This window comes from Syngnathus acus, chromosome 3 (genome assembly GCF_901709675.1).
Source record: "Syngnathus acus chromosome 3, fSynAcu1.2, whole genome shotgun sequence".
In the NCBI taxonomy this organism is placed as follows: Eukaryota; Metazoa; Chordata; class Actinopteri; order Syngnathiformes; family Syngnathidae; genus Syngnathus; species Syngnathus acus.
In genome coordinates this window covers 10187491-10207504 of record NC_051089.1, presented here as the reverse complement: position 1 = coordinate 10207504, position 20014 = coordinate 10187491, and the positions used below count along the sequence as shown (strand labels likewise).

The following is a 20014-nucleotide window of genomic DNA, read 5'->3' as shown; positions in this document are numbered from 1 at the left end:
AACGTAATAATTTTAGGAAGAACAAAGGGAGGGAATATTAGAATGTTCTCTCATGACCATGGACTTCAGGCTTCAGTTTTTGATCCGGCACCTGCAGTCTGCGGATGTACCTAATGGTGTGGCCAGTGACCAGATTCTGGACTGTATTCAACCCATTTAAATAAAATTACGCAGTCCACTATTTTTTTCCTATTTCTCTAATTAATAGGGCAAATATTCAAGTTGCAATAAAGCCGAGTCTACTTTGCACTGCCAACATTTTCCTCCACATTGTGCATAAAGCTCTCTCTCTCTACAAGATCATTAATCTCAACCCTCGTGCTCATATAAAGTCTTTGAAGACAAGAAGAAACCGAGCTAGATGTCCTGCGCACATCAGCAATTTAATCACATTCCATTAAAATCAGATTGCTTACAAACTCAAAGTGGAAAGGGGGGGTGGTAAAAAGTTAGAATAATATTAAATGTCCTTGACAGGCTTGTGTCTCTATCTCCCACTGATTCTTTCTTTCTGGTAATCTTGTAATAATGCCGTGAGGTGTTGCAAGAGATTGTATTTCATTGTTATTTTTTTGTTTCATATCCATCTGCTTAACACCTAAAATGCGTATTAAGACACCACTTCCAGGAAAAAAAGAAAAGCTCTTTCTTCTAGCTCCTTTTTTGTGAGCCCCACAGTGCAGTGTAATAGAGTTATTAGGTGATTGCAAAAGGCTCTGTCTCTGCATGCTCTCTTTTGTCTCCTCATTTCAAGCTATCCATGATGTCATGAATAGGTGTTGGTGGATATTATGAGGAACCCCTCACAACATGTTTTTCCTCTGTGCACAAATTTTGCATCGGAAGTGACGCACAGAGAGGTTTGTGAATAGACAACACCGAATCCATCAACCCAAACTGCTCTTGGTCCTCGCAGATGTCCTGAATTAAAACAAATTTTCACTGCAAATGACTCACAGCCCCAGAAATCTATGTGAAGTCAAGTTGGAGAAGAAAAAAAATGACAGCACCTGACTAAAACTTCAAAGCTAGTCTCAGGAGGTAGGGGAAAAATGCTGGGAGTTTTATAGTTTCCCATAAAAAGCCTGGGGTTTATATAGGAGTAAACCTGAGACCGCCTGCTCCAGCATCAGCCATAATTCACTCGTAGACTGACTGGCCAGGACCGTGGCCTCAACAGAGCTAAGAGCGGCTCATTCCAGCGCCTGTAGCTCCGTCCACAACATCAAACGCTTCTACCTGTAAAGCAGCCCTTGCACCACCTCTGCTCCGGCCATGACCCCGGGCAGCTGAGGGCAGCTCACAGTCAGTCAACACGGTGGGAGCTCAACTGGGAGGATCATCAACGAGGTGCCTGTTGCACACTCACTCATAGTCCTCAACCACTAAAGAGACATGATAGAATAAACCTCACATTAACAAACGCTTAGATATTGCATTTCTCTGGGAGAAAGTGCACGAACACAGTAAACCAAGTTTGCCCGCCCTCTGCCTCTATTTCACATGTGCACACTAACATAATGCACAAGACAGACAGAACTGTGTCTGTTTTCTATGAATCTGCAATGAAGCCCCTAGTTGATAAATCACCTCCAACTGGAGTGCAGGAATTTACCAGCTTAATGAAAAAGTCATGTTGGGCTGGAAGGAGTTGTTCTGCATGGCTCTGGCCTTTCTAATCACCCTACAGAGGCCCCAGCAAAAGGGGTGCCGGGGCATGGATTCAATAAATGGGTGACTGCCTCAAATGCATTCACCACAAGTACTTGTACATTCTGTATATTATTATCATCATCATTCATCATTTGGTCTGATCTTACAGTTGACACAAGAAAATAGTTGTGTGTAGTCAAAGTCAATAAACTACTTGTAAGACAAGAAACAAAACAGGGCTTTTGGATGCTTATGCTGACTAAAATAAATAATAAAATTTGAAATTTGTGCTAAAAAAAATTCTCATCCCTGATAGGACATTGTGATTTTTTTGTTGATTTTTTTTTCAGTCAACCACCCCTAAAGAGAACTTTTTCCTCTCTATTACCAAAGAACAAATTGAAGTATAGTAGGAGACAAATGTTCTTGTTTTTATTGTTGCAAGCATTAAGGGTTCAAAAAGAAGTTATTTGATTCATCATACGTTTTTAACTCATCAGCACATTAATAGGTTATCAAAAATGTATCCTCCCAAATATAACCCTAAAATCTAGTATATGTTGCATATTTAAAATCAGCATGTTATTCAGCGTAATTAGTCTCTAAAATCATAGGTCTGTGAGATGATTTTAAATTACCTTTAATATTCTCCAACATTTTCTGATTGTCGTTCTTGTGGAGCGCCCTTCAACCCTTCAGTTATGTAGAGTAGAGTGTATTTTCAAAGTTTAAAAAGTCTATGATGGCTTATCAACGCTCTCCCCGTAGAGCACCTTTCTGCTCTCTGTGGAGGCTGAAGCAGTTGCTCTATGCTTTTTCAGGTAAAGTGAGAGAGGGACGGGGCGGTGTGGGCACCACCCCATCCTCTCGCTCACAACTCAACAGTGCACCTTGCTTGCCCTTTGAGTGGGCACCACGCGCCTGTATCAGTTTCACCACCCACCTAGAGCACGGCATACATCTGCATTTCCATCCACTTAAACGTGCAAGTAAAAGTGCACCTTTAACACAAAACTGTGGTTGCTGAGAGAGTCAGACTCACGCAAGATGGAGGTGGGTATTACTGGAAGGGTGGATGGGAGACAGAGAGACGGTAATTCCAGAGAATGTCTCCCGATGGAGCTTTATAATACAGCGCGTGCACGCAGACACAAATAAAAGTATAGACAAAAAGCACAACAATATATAAACACACATGCACAGACAGACTTCTGCACGCACGCAAAACCACAAGCCATTAAGTTCATACCCTAATTTCCACCATTACATTTGGCAGTGCTGTTAATACAAAATTAATGCATTAAAACAGATGGCTATCTGTGAGCTAAATAGCTATCAATTCGAAAGGAGCTGCCAAACCTCCCCCTGTTAGAGAGCCAGAGAGGCTCTGCTCTGAGATTGCTTTGCAATGGTCATGCCAACCTCCAAGTCCCCCCCTTTGAATGGTGGCACAGAATATGAACACATGTAAATCCTACCGTCCCAGTAATGGTAACAGTTTACTCATGTAGAAAATGTATTTCACGCCGAAAGGATAAAATCTGCCCATTCTCACTGTCAGACAAACGCGTCTGTGCGGTGTATTTTGGAGCTTCCTGATTCATCCAAAAGTAAAAAGAAAAAAAACATCAGACAAAGTGTTTGCACAACTGGTGCCAAATTGCCAAGGGTTCTAAATCAGGATTATTTATCTATTTTAATGATGATGATAAATGCTGGGAGAGGAAAACCTTGAGGGCGAAAATTTGGCTGTGGCGCGCCGTGACTGCATTTCAACGCTGAATGTGACTCTGGGATTCCCCTGGAATGAAAGCAGGTCATTTAGCAAAGCAAAGCAAAGCAGAGCTTGGCCCGGGATTCCGGGTCTGCCAGCAGCTCGAACAACAGCTCACAACCGCAGAGGCCCCGCTGGGTTCCAAGTGTGGTGGCTGCTTTGAATTAGGCCCAGCAAGCTGCAACATGCCTCAAAATAGCTTATGGAGTATTCCAGGACTGAAGTGGCAACAAAAAGCCTCCTGTATCTCATTCGCACTCTTCCTTTACTCCCCCTAATGCATGTCATCCCTCACCCATATACTGGTCCTCTTTCAAAAAAATGCTTCCTCGACTTGCTTAGACATGATCCATCACTACCAGCGAATAAAAACAAGCTGTATATTTATCTTGGGGAGGAGGGAGGGATACAAAATGGACCTATGGGCAGAAACCTAAAGATGGATGTCTTCAGGTGTCCTTAGAGAGGATGCCTTAACGCAAAGCCATGAAACAAAGTAGGAAGGGAGGATTGGGGGAGAACGACACTAAAAGACAAAGCAGCTTGCCGTGCTACACACCCACCACTCTTACTTACGTTAACATTAAATAAAGCAATAATTATTGAATTCTGTTCGAATGAGGAAGATGCTAGAAAGTAAACAATGGGAACATAATTGCAGAAGGAAAGCAATCAATGCAGGCAGTAATTTGGGCCATGCTGATTGTTTATGCCTTTGTGTGTGGGTGTGTTTGTACATTCGTGTATATCATAGCTGTAGGGCAAAATCTTCCCATCTCCAAAACCACTACTTTCAGGAAATGAATAAATAAAAAAACATCTTGCGTGAGTTACCAAACATTGGATCGTTCATACTGTTGTGTGACAACACGTCGCCCTAAAATCATGCTCAAGTGCTAATTTTTTAGCTAAAAAAACAAAGAAAACAAGACACTGTCATCAATTAAAAATAGATTTCTCCAAGGAGCCATGTGTGACGCAATAAATACAACAATGAGCTGACTCAGTATTTTAACAGGCGGCAATGAAGTTACACACAAACAAGCCGTCTTACTTCTGCAGCGAATCTTTTCCAAGTTTCATTTGTAACAAAACAGGCTAACTAGAATATGTCCTACCGACTTATTTTCACGTCATCTAAATACCATCCAGACTTTTAATGTTGAGGTGACATGATGTTGCACAGCGCCCACAGAATAAGGGAAGAGACGGTTTACAACACGGTTCAAGCGTTCAAGAGAATAAATAGATTTGTTCCTCGAGTTATCTTCAACATTTAAATGGTTTAATAATGCTTAAAAATAACAGACAACACGATAAACGACTTTTTGGAACGATAAATTAAAATTGACCATATTTGGGCATAGAACGTTTCTGGCCAACAGAGATGTGTATATGTGCTGTGACACAGAGCTGAGTAATGTACTCACCCATAAACGTGCAAAGAACAAGGTTGGGGTAATCCCTCCTTCAATAATGACCCTGGGTTCTAAAAGATGCCTTTCAATCACATGATCAATGTGTCCACATAATTCATGTGCAAGTCTGTGTCTTTGGGAGGCCAGGAGGGCGATAAGCATGCGTGCTGTGATGAGATCAATGCCCCTGTGTGGTGATAACGAGCCTGAGCCTATGCCCACAGGAGCCTCGCGACGCCATCCGAGGTCTCGCTCATTAGGAACATTTGGATAAGCATGGTCATACATACATAATATGCACTTGTAATCGGATACAGATAAACACATTTTGCCACGTCTTAATGAGCCGGGTCTTGCTTTTGTAACCCACCACACTGACAACACAACAGGAAATTATGGCAACCCCCTGTATAAAATCGGGGGGGAAAAAAGCTGTTGCCTTTCTCTGAAGGAAGCTAATTAACAGCTTAACCTCCTGATGGTTTTATTAAATCTGTGCTGGCACAATCTTGCCAAAATTGCAATACAATGTGTCTGCCTGGAGGGGGTTGGAACAGGGTGGAGCCAGTGGGGGCACCCAAACAACAGTTGGAGACAGTTGACTACTGGCAGGGTACCATCTGGAAGCTGAAGGGGGACAGCTCTGGACTTGCCCGGGCCCTTTCCTCTATTACCAAACATTCTGAAGCAACATCCTTCCACTCAGGAGGATTGCTGAGCTAATTAATGGTGTGGCCGATATGTTCAAATACAATTCTGGATAATATTTCTTGCCAAATGCTGAGATTGGGCGGGTCCACCAAAAAAAAAAAAAAAAATTAAATAGAACTTTACAAGCAGCATTTCACTTCCACATAATCCATCGATCTACAGTATATGAGCAAGAAACCCAATTGAAAACATGCAAGAAAATGACTACACCCATCATAAACCATTGATATTACACTCCCTTTCTTCTGGCTATGAAGTTGGCAAAGACAATTTGACTGTGAGTGACATTTATCGCATTTAGTGCTAACGTTTCTGTTTGTAATGATAATGACTTGAATTAGCCTGTAGGCATACAAAGCTACAAATACAGTATAACAGAACCCTTTAGCTCATACGTGATGAAAACATAAGTATGTGTCACCTGAACAGATTGCTTGAGGCTCCTTAAAGTCCCTGTAAAGTAAAATGAATATGCCTTCTAAATTTGACACACCGCAGAAAAGAGTTTTGTTAACAACCGTGCTACAATGGATTTTTTTATATAAAAAAATAAAATGCAGTATCAAAATCTTCCAAAATCAAGTAGTTATATTTGCTCTCAAATGCTATGTGAATAAGCTGAAATTACACCACCTTTAATTGCCAATATCACGACTGAGCTGGAAAAAAAAAGAATGCTACTTCATCTACGTCATTCTTATGCACGTTCAAATCATGAAAATATATCCACTTAAAATGACGAGACGCAAACCTGCACCTTAATCACTCAATGTTTTATTCTCAACGTAAATCTGCTAACTGCATCTGTACTGAAACATAACTTGGAAAGACACTTTTGGCAGCAATAAAAATGTTCAATGTAAATGAAGGCCAGGAATGTAATGATTTATGGAGGTAGTGAGTTTGGTAACGAAGGGGTGTTGGATTAAGGCACAAGCAAACACCACTTGAAATGATTAATGCAGTCAATGAGAATTAAATGCAGAGCAGGAACATGACCCAAACACAATTAGTCTGGGCGGACAAACATCACATGGGCATGAATGTAGATTCATCGCTCAACGTTCCAGGGCCAATCGGCAAAACTAGATGAAAAGGATTGCTCTCATCTGGATGTGCAAGTGAAAACGTCTCCATTATATGTGTCCACTTCCCATAGTTTACTGGTTAGCGTGACCCAAAAAGTCCTCCTAGGGGCCAGAAGCCATCATTCCAAAATGGCCCACACTCTTGGCTTTGTAGCAACTACGTAGTTGAGCTCATGTTTTGCAAACACAACGGTAGAAAGGAGACACAAAATACCGCCTCCTCAGGCTTATACGTATTATCTCGCTTTCACCCCTCGTGTCCTTGGGTTTGGAAGTGTAAATATTTTATTACTGCTTAATTGCTTGTTGCTTCAGGTTACGTAATAAAGCTGTGATAGCTGGGATGCTGAATGTTTTCTAACTATCCCGTATCCTGTTTTATAAAAATTCAGTCGAAAAAAATTCAGAGCAAGTGTTAAGAGGAGATCGGGTGAAAGCTGGCTGCTACAGACATTCTTATTAAGAGCAGCGATTATGTGTTCAGATAGTGTCAATACTTATAAATGTCGTCTCATGCGGCTATCTTTATCACAAGCATTGGCATGACAAAAGCAACATGGTCTTCGAGAGGTGCTTCTTCTTAAAATGAAAATTAATGAGTGGGGTTGAGTGGAGGTGAAAACATAGAGTGGGTCTATATGTGGGCTTATTTGCATGCAGCGTGAAGTGCTCGGTTGGAGTGAAAATGGCAGCTGAGGGTTCTTCACACAATTTGTACACCAAACACCCACCAGCAACCACCGGTCAGCACTTCTCCACGGGGAAAACACAAAGTTGCAACACACGAGTGCAAACCTTGCAGTGCACTTAGTTACTGCAATCTTTACATTTTGATAAAAAAAAGTCCATTTGAAGTTACAGTTCTAAAAAGTCCAGAGAAAATAAAACACAATTTCTTTAACATGCTGTCATGGTCAGTTTGTATAATTTAACATGCTTACTCGACTCACTTCACAACAAGCAGCAGTTCACCAATTAGTGAACACGTCCATAAAAAAAATGGTGTTCAAGCTGTTGGTTGCCACTCCCAGTTAAATTTGACTGTCAAAGTAAAGATCAATCAAAATGCCCCAGAAACAGGCAGCACAATGTCAATTGAAGCAAAGAAAAAAATGTTTATTTCCTTCAATTCAACTTCTGTCATATCTGTATTGTACAGTGTGACCTTTCTGTCTAAAAACATAGTATAAATACATTAGTTGTTTTTTTTGGAGGAGGTTATCATGGATTAATGACAATGGCATTTATTTCACTTGCCGAAAGAAGAGTCAATATAAGAGTGGTTTGAGTTATGACCATGGTAAACATTACATTCTTATGTCAAGGCACTGTATGACACTTTTAACATTTAATGCTGCAACCATTTCCCTTTATTGCTCATCTCGTATGTTGGTCACAAGGAAACTGGAGCCTATCCCAAAGGATGGTGACATGTCAATTACAGGACTGATTCTCCAGACAGACAACTGCTCACACTCATGTTCACTCAACTTCAATTAACCTCACATGCGTGTTTTTGCAGTGTAGGAGGAACATGTAGCTAATCCACAAATGCACATACAAACAGAAAAGTTGTAGCCAAACCTAAAATATCAAAAGATCAACATATTTTATTCCTTTTATATAGTCACCGTTTGACCTTCATACACAAGGAGGATGTGCACTTGTGCTGACAATTGATTCTCTAAAAAGTCCCACCCTCTTTATCCCATGAGGACAAGCAACTGTCACTAATACATATGGGCCCGGTGTGGCAACGCACAAGTGAATTCTATTGGGTGTGCTCATTAGCCAAAGGGGAGGAAAAACACTATAATTTCACTTTCCATATGAAAGAAACAAAAGTGCTCATTGATCAGGAGGATCAATGCAGGATCAATAAACTAAACCCTCATCATTCCCAGAGCAGTGTAATTGCTGCTGAGATGTAGTTGTCATCACTAAAAATCAAACCCAGGCTCAACTAATTGGAGGAGGCCGTTTGCTTTCCGTCATGCAAAAAGTGTTTCCAAGTCCCAGAAAAGAATTGTCTTGGCGACTCAGTGTGGTGAGTGTGAGCGGGGCAGGCGCCATTACGCTGGCTGCCTTAAGTGCACATCTAAGGCCTGCTACAGACCAAAGTATTTTTCAATTTTTAGATTATTTCTCCATGAGAGACCTCACACAATGATAGAAAATCATGGGTTTAACAACACTGAGCACCACACACATAAAAACTCTGTCCCACCATTAATCTTGAAGCAAAGTCGGCCAAGCCTGGAATCTCACCTGATCACACCTGATTTCACAAAAAAAATAAAAATATGAACAGACACTTGTGGATATGTGCCGCTATATCCTAAGTGACGGGAGAGCATTGTAAGATGGCGATGTGGCTAAGAAAATACTTGCTTTGGAAAATACTTTCATACATAAACAATGATAACTGATTATTTTTAGTGAAGGTCCTTAGACAGTTTGTTCCTGACCTCTGACCTCAGCATAGGGGCAGAAATTAGATGTGCCACTTTCCACTTGAGTAGTTGAGTGCTGCAAATGTGTTTTTATAGAGAAAAGGAAAAGAGGTGTGCCTGATATAACCCCTGATAGATATTTTAAAGGCTGGCATCCCACACAAGCAAACAGTACACAAAGTGCTTGAAAAAGCCTTCAAACTGCGGTTCAAAGACGACCACTTTGCCCCTTCCTGTTTATTGATTAGCTAGCGCTCCTGTTGGGTAATTGTGCAGTAAATCAAGCACGGAGAGCACTAATCTCAACCCTGAGAGGAAAGTGTTAAAGGTAAAACCTGCTGAAAAGTGCATAATGATGGTGCAGTGTTGAGCCAGGAGAGAGCCTATGCTCCTCCCTCTCACATTTCTTGCTCCCTGCCCGCCCGCCTGCCTGCCTGCCTGCCTGCCTGCACAACCAAAGGCAGAAAGAAGAATGCTTGGCAAGAGGAGCAATGGGAAGAGTATACAGTTTCTAACCACCTCGCGCTCTCTCACTGACTCTTCCAGTCCCTGTCAGTGCATTCCCAACCAAAGCGCCGGGGGCGCCATGCTTGTAAAGAAACCACAGCCTTTTTAAGGGCTTCTTGTATTTACAAAGGGAGGCATGTCGGAATCAAAGGCATTACCACATGACACAACACATTAAACAGTTGGCAGATTGAGAATTTATAGACTACAAAGATAGGAAAGTGGGTAAACAGGAGTAATAAGATTGTTGGAGAAGTTCAAGTTCTTACCTAAAGAGAGTACGTAGTCATGGAGCAGCCCTCTTTCCTTTGCCTTCCCGCAGACCATACGGCTCACGCTGTACTCCAGGTGGAGACAGCTATCATTTTCCCATCAACTTCCTGTTTCTCTCGTCTCCCCACCCCCCTTTCCTCGCTGCTCTCTCACTCGCAGCTGCACAACTTGATTTTCTGTGCCAGGTTTGAGGAAATACAAAGCTCTGCCTTTCACCCATCTTCTGAAATAGCTCACAAGCTGCAGTTAAGAGACTTTTTTTGCCCTCCCCCTCCGCGGTTATCCTACTGCCCCCGTGTTGCGGCTCGCCCTAATCTCGCCTCGGTTTTTACTTCACCTTCATCAGTAGAGACCTAAAAATACTTGATAAATGGAATATGATATTTTAAAGTCTTATCTCTCCCATCTCTTCGTGCACGGCGAATAATAGGGTAGTTAATCCTGCAGATCCTACTCAAATTGATTAATCAGCACATGCGGACAATCAAATAAATGATTAATATTCCTCCGTCCCGTGGTCGGACAGTTACCCCCGAAACCGTCAGTAATAATTCAGTAACCCTTCGCAGACCACAGGCTGCAGCTAGTCAGCCTCACTCAGCATCAGCCCTCTGATGTTGAGCAGGACTTTGAACTCTCCACACACAAACTGAGACACGGCAGCCTGAAAACAATCTGCAGTCCACGCTCGCTCCACTCCTCCTATGATGGCTGCCTGTCTGATCGGGCTTACACTTCATAAACAATACAAACAGGCAAAGTGAGGGCTTGGCCTATTCAGCTAAGATTATACTGTAAAATGAGGAACATTTCCCCATTGTCGAATTGGAATCTGAATATGATTGAGCATGCATTGCACATGCTAAATACAAAACTACAAGGGAAACGGCCCAAGAACAAGCCAGAACTGAAGACAGTTTCAATAAAGGCCTAGCAGAGCATCACCACAGTTGAAATTCCGCATCTGGTGATGTCTTTGTGTTCCAGATTTCAGGTTGTAAGTGCCTGCAAAGGATTTGCAAGCAAGAATTAAAAAAGTGAACATTTCATTTATGATTGTGAATTACTTTTGGTCCCGTAAAAGGTGGGAGGCATAAACTGCATACAAACCCTTGTAATTCCAACACCGCTCTCTTGATTTAGCTATAAATAGCATTAAATTAAAGCTGAAAATCTGCAGTTCAGCACTACTTGTTTCAACGTGTTTAGAGGAAAAACGATGGGAATTGTGTTGATCCCCCAATATTTACAGACCTGACCATAAGAGAAGAGGCACAGTTGGCACCCAATAAGAGGGAAGATACGAGCATCTCTCTCTCTCTCTCTCTCTCTCTCTCTCTCTCTCTCTCTCTGCCCCCCCATACATTACCAAGACTATTCTCCCTCCCACAGAGGTCAGTGAGCAGCCATCTTCATCCTCCTCCTCCTCTCTTAGAGCTGTTATTAATCAAGGAAACGGACAGAGGCGGAAGAGGTTACCTTTTGGTTCCAGAGTAAATCTGATGGGGGCTGGGCCAGGACATGGTAAATCCATGTATATTTATATACAGCTGTTTTCTGTACACTACAATATTTGGACGTATGCTGTTTTTGCAAGCCCCGACGCATGCGTAGGCTAAACACACAAGGACTCACCCCCCTTTCCTAATCCCTTGTAACTGCTGTACAGGAGACTTTGCCTTTGTGTTGCGTCTGACCAGCTGGCTGCCAGAATAAGCATGTGCAGCTGTCCACTGTGACAAATGCTAGCACACCACCAGCGCTACACATTGACTCCTCCTCAGTGCACTGCTACTGTGACAATGCCAGAAAAACACCTAAAATGTCCCTGACCTCTGACAGAAGTCAGTACCCAGGTCGAAAAGCCAAGGATGGGTACATGGAATGGACTCAAAGTTAGACTGGGCAATAGGCCTGGTGATATATAGTGTTGTCATTAATAGGATGCAAAAAAGGGGTTTATCTAAACATCACTGCTCACTTTCATCTCTTCCCTTGTTCAACTGTTTATAAATCAGCTGCACAAATATTTATGTGCTGAATGAGGAAAATGGCTAGTCTGGGTTCTATCTCTGCCCGCCTTCCCTCCCTCCCTTCTTCTCGTGTGTATGCTTGCACGAGGCCACCACAGATGCAACATGTCAAGGCTCCAGGTTTCATTTATCATATCAGCTTTGTTGTAGGCCATTGTGTGGCTCCTGAAAAGGCTGACTGGACCACAACAATTTTAAGGAGGTGCTAATAAAATCTGAAATGTGCACATGCTGTACTGTCATACTTGATAAGATTATGTGTAATAGGGAGACATTTGAAAGCAGTAATTGGTACTACAGTAATTGGGCAATCTGCTTCCATGGGATAACTTGTTTGACTTGATTTTCATTTGTGTACAAGCTGCCTGAGGTGAAGTTGCTAATATCACATTGAAGTTAATGTAGGACAGAGCGTTTTGGTCTGACGCTAAGTCATGCATGTCTGTGATGGCAGATGATTTTAGCGGTTGAACTGAAAATAATATTAGCCCTGATGCTAGCACTAAAACAATATGAGAAATTACCAGGCTGGCGCACATCTATCACAAACCAGTAAAAGAAGGTCAGGCATTTTATTCTTAATCACTTTCATTATTGTAAAGCATTGTTCATTACTAAATGATTTTTGACATATTGAATCTAAAAACATTGGTTGCCTGTCAGTGCCTGAGGTGCACTGACATGCATGCAAATGCCCTTGACTAATGCAACACCATCAGTCGAAAAGCTTAAAAATAAATAATATAACCACATTCAATACGCGTGGCCTCTGCATCCTTTTTAGCTCACCTATCTGCTTCTGCCAACAGAACACACAATGGGACAGGCCCAGAGATTCTGGATCCATGCTGTGTAATTGCTCCCCTTGGCCCTGACCTCTGATCCAGATCACCGTGATACACAACATATCTGTTAAATTGGGAAATGGGCAAATATTCTTCTAATGACTCTCACTACCACAAAACTGGATGGAAACAAAGAGGAGGGTGGGATCAATTTTTCTTTTTTTGCTGCCCTTCACTGCCTCTATTAGTTTCCTTTTACATATATAAATAAATAAATATATATATACATATATAAATAAATAAATATACATATATATATATATATATATACACACGTGTGTGTGTGAGCTAAGCAGGGTAGATTGTCTGTTTTCAACTTGACAGGGCAGTGGACTTCACTGAGATGCATTACATTAACGAGGAGATAACCAAGCAACGCTCAGAAGGAAATATCTTTTAAACTGCATCTTGACTGCCTTTCGATGTACACATTGTGTTTGCTGAGCTGCCATTAAAAAAAAAGACAACCTTAATCTAAACTGCAGAATGTTGATCTTGCAATCTACACTCCAGATAATTAAAAAAGATAAGTTGGTTCAAGCAGGGATAAAACCAATTGGACTAGCTTTTTGCCAACACGTAACGTGGATGGACAACAACAAAGACCATGTTAATGCAATGCTACACACTGTACAGTAAGGGTGCATAAAACGTGTGTGTTTTCTGCGGGCAGGGGGGGGGTGACGGGGTGACGGTGGTGAGCTGGCTTGTCGATCGATGCAGAGATTGGCAGTTAATGGCTTTTCCTGTTCTGCCTTGGTAACCCTGGCCTGATGGCTGTTGCGTCTGATCAGGGATGGCAGATGGTGTTTGATTTTCGTATATAAACCTCTGACTTTGTGGAGATGGCTTCATCATGTCAAATGATTTAAAAGTTAAGTTGAAAACTGGGCGGAGTCCATTGCACCAACACTCATTTGAAATCTAGATGTGAGCTGTCTTGCATACATGCATGGCGTTCCACAAACAATATCGTCAAAATGTTGTCGCTGTCGGGAGGAATCCTCATGACTTTAAAAATCATTCTTCGCTCAAGTTGTTCATTCTAATATGGCCAGCAAGACCAATTGCGCCCCAATATAACACCATCCCAAAACCATGTTCAAGCTCTAATTTAACAGGCTGTCACTGATTTAAATCGATGGGCATATAACCATCTGCCCGCATCAAAGTCGGTGCTCACATCTACAGTTCCATTATCTTCCCTAGCTCTTTCTCAAACATCCACACACAATATGGAAAAAATTGAATTAACACATTTTGGAAAATGATTAAGTTCTTTTTCCAATCATCTTGCTAACAAGCAAACACACCAAGGAAATGATATCCTCCCTGGACAAGATTGCGTGTGCGTGTGTTTGTGTGCCTTTCAACATCAATCATTTGAGCCATAAACTGGATTCCAGATTCCACCATTTCCAATTCTGAACAGGTCCAAGAGCTGTCACTTTAACGGTAGCTGTGCAGACAGCAAATTGTTTCAATATGGCTACTCCAACCTAACGAGCACATATTAAGGAAATTCCTAATTAGTGACAGAGCTATGTCATCTGAAGTGAGGATTTATGTTTGAATTATCCAGCTGTTCTTCATTTCAAGGCTATAGCTGACTTGACTCGCCGATATTGACTGACACAACAAAATGATCTGCCAAGGGCATCTTTGTGGATGTGAACGTTTCTAGTCAAAAAAGTAATTCGCAGCTATTCAGAATGTGAAATTCAGAAATAAAAAACTGCTGATTATGTAAAAAAAAGGAAACCAATTGTTCATTTGTAATATTGCTTCAGGTCCCTGGGATTCACCTAATTTTGCTCCTCAAATGAAGTCATTGTAATGAAAGCTCCTGCCCCTCAAAGAAAAAAAAGGTATTTCGAGCCTTGGCGTTAAAACGTTTTTTCCCCTAGACTACCCTGTCTATTTTGGGTATCAGTTTGTCATGGAGGAATGTTAAGGCCATAATGTATCGGCGCCCTTGAGAAGCTAAAGAGCATTCTTATCCCCAACTGTTCATGGTGCCTCTCTCTTTCATTCACTATCACTTTCTCCCACTCAAGCCCCTTCCCTCTTATTCTGGGAGAAGGTTTAAAGTAAAACACAGGTGTAGAAGACGACACCCGTGGGAAAGATAACGTTTGGGAACATTCCTGGTGCTGAAAAAGAACGTTCCCCCCTCAAAATACTTCATCTGAGGAACTATAAAATGGCCTCTATTCCAATACTATGCCTTTGACCCCTTTGAGCCTCCACCCAACGTTCCCCAGCGCTACATCTGACATCACTACCTAATAATTTAAACAAGGGATTCTATTCTCTATCCTTTTTTCCATAGTTTGTATTGAAGAATCAGACACATGATGAGAAAACAAGATGCAAATGATATTTTCCAGAGGCCCCAATAAAAACCGCATGACACTCGGGGCTGCGTCGTTTAATTACTGAAGAATGAGATCTTTTCTTCTACATCTGGAGGAAAGATCATCCGCATAACATCGATAGATTTATAGCTCCCAGTTCGAACCTTTGACTCCAGCACATGGCAAATTAGGCAAAACACGGATGAACATCCAGCACCAAACCCACTTTAAGTCTTGATGGGTCAACCTAGATTTTGTAGTCTCCTCAAAAATTAGGTTTGAGGAGTGAATATCTCTAGGTCTATGTGGTTTATGGCCCACAAACAAGTGTTCTCTAATCCAAATGTAATTGATGCACCTCAATCGGGTAAGAGAACTTGTAAAAAGCTACCAGAATCTTCCCTCATTTGGGCTTCTTACAAATCAGAAATAAAAAATCTATATATGGCAATTTTTGTCCTCAGGGTACAGATCACACCAATGTTCCCGCTTTCAAATAAGGTGCCTACCAAGAATCAAGATTTACCGATATGTTCCCAAGGTGGAACCTTTGCGCATGCCACTCAGGTGATTAGCTTTTTTACTCCTTAAAGGTACAATGATGTACTTTTGTACAGACAATGTAATCAGTGTTGAAGCTGGCCGCTTCCACACAAACAGGGCAAAGAGGCTAGACAGACAAATAGCTCTCCTTCTGAAAGACAACTTTTTTCATTCATCATTCATTTTTCCATTAAATTCATGCACCTATGGATGTTAAGGCTGTTGTAGTTCTAAGCTAAATGTATAAATAAATTCGGGGGCAAACTCTTTTATGGTGATACAGTATATTGACAGGTGAAAAAAGGCAAGGACATTGAAACGAATCAACAGCGAAGTCCACATATCCATAACTTAACACAATATACTGTACATGTCCCACAGCCCTACTCAGTAGGGTAAGTCCAAACAGAACATCGGTCCCTGTGTGGTGCTCCAGGTCCATAAGTGAGGAGGTATCCTGTCTCCCCATCAGTCCCTTCACCCTAACTTGCTTTCATGTAAAGCCCTACTGAACACAGACCTCAGAGCTGAGTAGTTTTGCAGCTCCAACCACGCGGAGGCCATTAATCTGGTGGCTAAGCCACTGATGTATTGATGGCACAGAGCCGGTAAGCCTGCCTGCCTCACTCTCTCCATCCCTTCAGTTTAGGGACTACATGGAGTCACAAGATTGTCCAGCTGGCAGAACATTTATCTGCCCACTGACACTGTCCATCAGGTGTTGTGGCCAAAGGTCACTAGATAGACTGACTATTGTAGAGCCATGATGCAACTTCAAATGAGATTACATGTAAACAAAAAATGTTGACTCAAAGCAGCGAGGCAATAGCCTGCTAAAATATTAATGGTGTTTTGTCCTTATTGAACTGCACAGTCTCATGGATTATAAGACATTCCAGATGGTTTTAGTTTAAAATTGGTCTCAAGAAGGGCTAAGCACCAAATTAGACAGGTTAATGATCACAATTGGTTTAGTGGCCTGAAAGACTTGATCTGTATTTGGACTTGATTGACCTATCAGCCTAATTAACTGTAGATAACACGTGGACTGATGACAAACACGTGTAAACCAAAAAGAATCGGGGAGAAGTCCCAAATACGTGATGATTAACTGTAATTTATAAGAGGTGTGTGGCTATGTCTTCTTCCGTGTGCAATCAAAAGCTTATGCATGTAAAATGGGAGAATGGGCTGTCTCCCAGGATGTGCAGCACGCGCTTTATTAGAGCGGTAGTACCAGTAAATCAGCGCTCAGCTCTTACTGGAACTGCTGCAACCTTTCCCACTGAGCACTATTACTGAACAATCATAGGCAAGCCATGATAATTAGAGTATCTCTCCTTCCCACCCTCCTGCCCCCCCCCACTCCCTCTCTCCATCTTTCTCCTACACCTCCATAGCTTTCTAGAGGGTTAGGCCAAGCTCCGGCTGGACGTCACTTTGCCAAGTAGCTTCTAACATTACCTGACATCCTTTTTCTCTCATTGCACATGTAAACTGATTAGAGTGCTCTCAAAAAGTTCTAACCTTCGGGAAATTATTCAAATTGGCCAGCACAGACCAGCAGGGGCAAAAACATTCGATAACCCCGATGACGGGTCAAACCTGGAAACTCATCGATGTCAGCCATCTGTTTTGCCAGTTGTACTTGGCCTTGCGTAATGCGCCAAGTGTGGAACTACGACCTACTTGTGATAGTCCCCCAAGCACAGACTATAGCTCACTGCAGAAATCAATGGTGGCAGGTCTAATCACGAATGTAAAGAGATCATCCAACCTGCAAGCCAGTGAAACGGGATGATCAGCGAAACATGCTGATGCCATGCGGCTGCTAATCCCTTCATTTGCTTTACAGTCTATTTTCTTCTTTGCTCTGTGGATTCTACAGATGCGTACGCCTCCTGCTGCTGCAGCGTACACTAATACTTCTGGAACGCACTCAAGTGTAAAATAATTGTACGATCACCGTCCAAGACAGATGTTTTGCGTTTGTTCACTGGCCAGCCCCTGCACTCCACTTTGCACTGTAAGTTCGAATATACAAAGAGCAGATCATATGTTCAGAAATTCTGTAGGTATAACACATACGGCACATTTAAACTGGAGTGAGCCACTTGAAAAGTTTGCATATGCTCAACAGTGCAGGACCAGCCTTGGAGACAGGGGTGTCAAGACTTTCAAGAAAGATCCCCCTTTTGATAGTGACAGCACTCTGCCTCTCAGACCATGGCCGAGCGGCATCTGGAGTGGATTTTGTGCGCGCAGACACTGAGGAACATGATTACATTCAGCTAACTGCGCTCTAAACTGATTATGCAAGTGCCAAGCTAATGGACTACATTTGCAAGAAGAAAAATAACATTCAATCAATCTCAATTACCGCCGATTGCACCGGCCCGCGAGACAAGGAAGGTTGCCAGCTAACTCCCCCCCACCACCGCACCACCCAAGTTCCTCCCCTTTTCCCGAACCTTTGACTGGAAGCTGGGGACTGGTTTGGCCCCACCCATTCTGTCTGGCCAGAGCAGCCAGAGCCTAAGAGCTTGGATTAGTTCCACTCCTCTCACCTCCAAACTAACACATAGTTTGCCTTGAGGCTGGCTGTTAGTATCAGGGCTATCATATTCACATGTACAACTGAAAAATGAGAGCTAGAAGACACGTCTAGTCGGAAAACACTGTATACAAGTTCAGGCTCACAGCACAAGAGGAACTTGGCAGAGCCAATATTACTTAGAATGGAATCTGTCATCAGAGAGGACAGAAGAAGTCATCACCCCCCCCCCCCCCCCCAAAGTGTGCGGTTAGGGTAACTTGCTGGATGTTTCTGTGGTCTTTTGGAACATTCCAATACATGAGGTGGTGGGGTTGATATTTTTAGAAAGCCCTAATATGGGCCACATACCACAGACTCTCAAATTATCCCATGCAGCTTAGCTCTAGGTTTCAACCTCCCTTTTTAATTCCAGTAATTATAGGCTCCAATTTATATAGAGCTGTGCACACAAAGGGCCTGTTTAATGCAAACCAGTTTGATTCTGGCAACGTATCTCACACGGCACCCACATCTTACACTGTTTATGCTGATGTGATTTATTTTCAAAATTTAGCTATTTGTATCAGATTTATTTAGGGAGGAGTAGATGCGTGGGGATTTTCCTTTTTTGTGCCTAGATGAAATGCCAAGTGAAGGGTTACAGGCGTGGGCTAATATAGGTTTGTGTCTGCCAGTATTGCCACCAGGACAATAAATTCAACAGTGCTAAGACTGTGACACCAAGTGTAGAGTCAGTGCTGCCAAGAGGTCTTAGAACCATGTAGTTGTTGTCCGCTAATCACATTTTCGAGTCATAAAATGCCAAGTCATAAAATAATACTTGTCAACATGTACGTGTTGTTTTTTCTTCTTCTTGAGTTTGGTTGAGGTTTGAGGCGGGCTTATGAGATCATCTCGGGGTGAGAATGCAGGTGAGTTCTGGACAGTTTTACCCTGAAGATTCACTGGTTTTAAGAAACATGGAGCCAACGTAAGAGGCTTAAGTCATAAAAATGATCATTCCTAGATGTGTTGTACATATTTAATCCCTCCACAGCCCGAGCAGCGCTATGACATATGTCTTCTCTTAAAAACTTGAGCGGAAAAAGACACAGAAGAAAATCTGGCTCTCTTTTTCTCTTGGGTTTGCTGCAGAGGAAATCACACATATAATGTAATATAAAGTGCACGGTACATCCGCCGGGACAACAATAGCAATCCATCCCTCCCAAAAGGTGTGAGGAGGAGAGAGAGGTTGCCAGAATCTAATCTGGTTGAATGCAAGACTCTCATTAGAATGTGGGCCAGGGTAAGTCTGGCATTTGTTGTCTATGCAAGCTGAAGACACTCCTGACTCATTGCTCTATGCATTCTTAAGGTGCATGTGAGCCCGGGGATTTTCCTGTTATTTTTACAGGCCAAACTAGCCTCCGCCTCCTCGTCCCCTGGACCTCTTTGATGACTTTAGCTGGAGCCTGTCTCTCACCTTCCCCTTTAACCAAACCATGAACATTGATTTCTCTCTCATGTTGTTTCGGTGTAAAGGCCTCAGAGACAGGAGCAGTGCTTACTATGCAGGGTGGTTGCAATAAAGTATTCATAAAGCAGAATTATTTTATGGACGGTCTTTTCGAGGGGCTTTGCAGACCACTTGAAATTGCGCTCTTAACGTGATTGGACAGCACATTTCCTCACATGCCTTTTAATTTGTGCCTGTTAAAATATACTATAAAATAAACCTATATAAAAAAAGCGGACAAATTCAAATTTTCTGTAAAAGAACCACTTTAGGCAAGGGAGTGAACATTAAATCAAGTCAACAT

General features: G+C 42.2%; 1 protein-coding gene across 6 annotated transcripts in view; it reads right to left on the bottom strand.

Annotated features, from left to right (window-relative positions):
• Positions 1-20014, bottom strand: part of zfhx3 (zinc finger homeobox 3) — a 217061-nt gene that overhangs the window by 57956 nt on the left and 139091 nt on the right. The gene's annotated exons all lie outside the window — the stretch shown is intronic.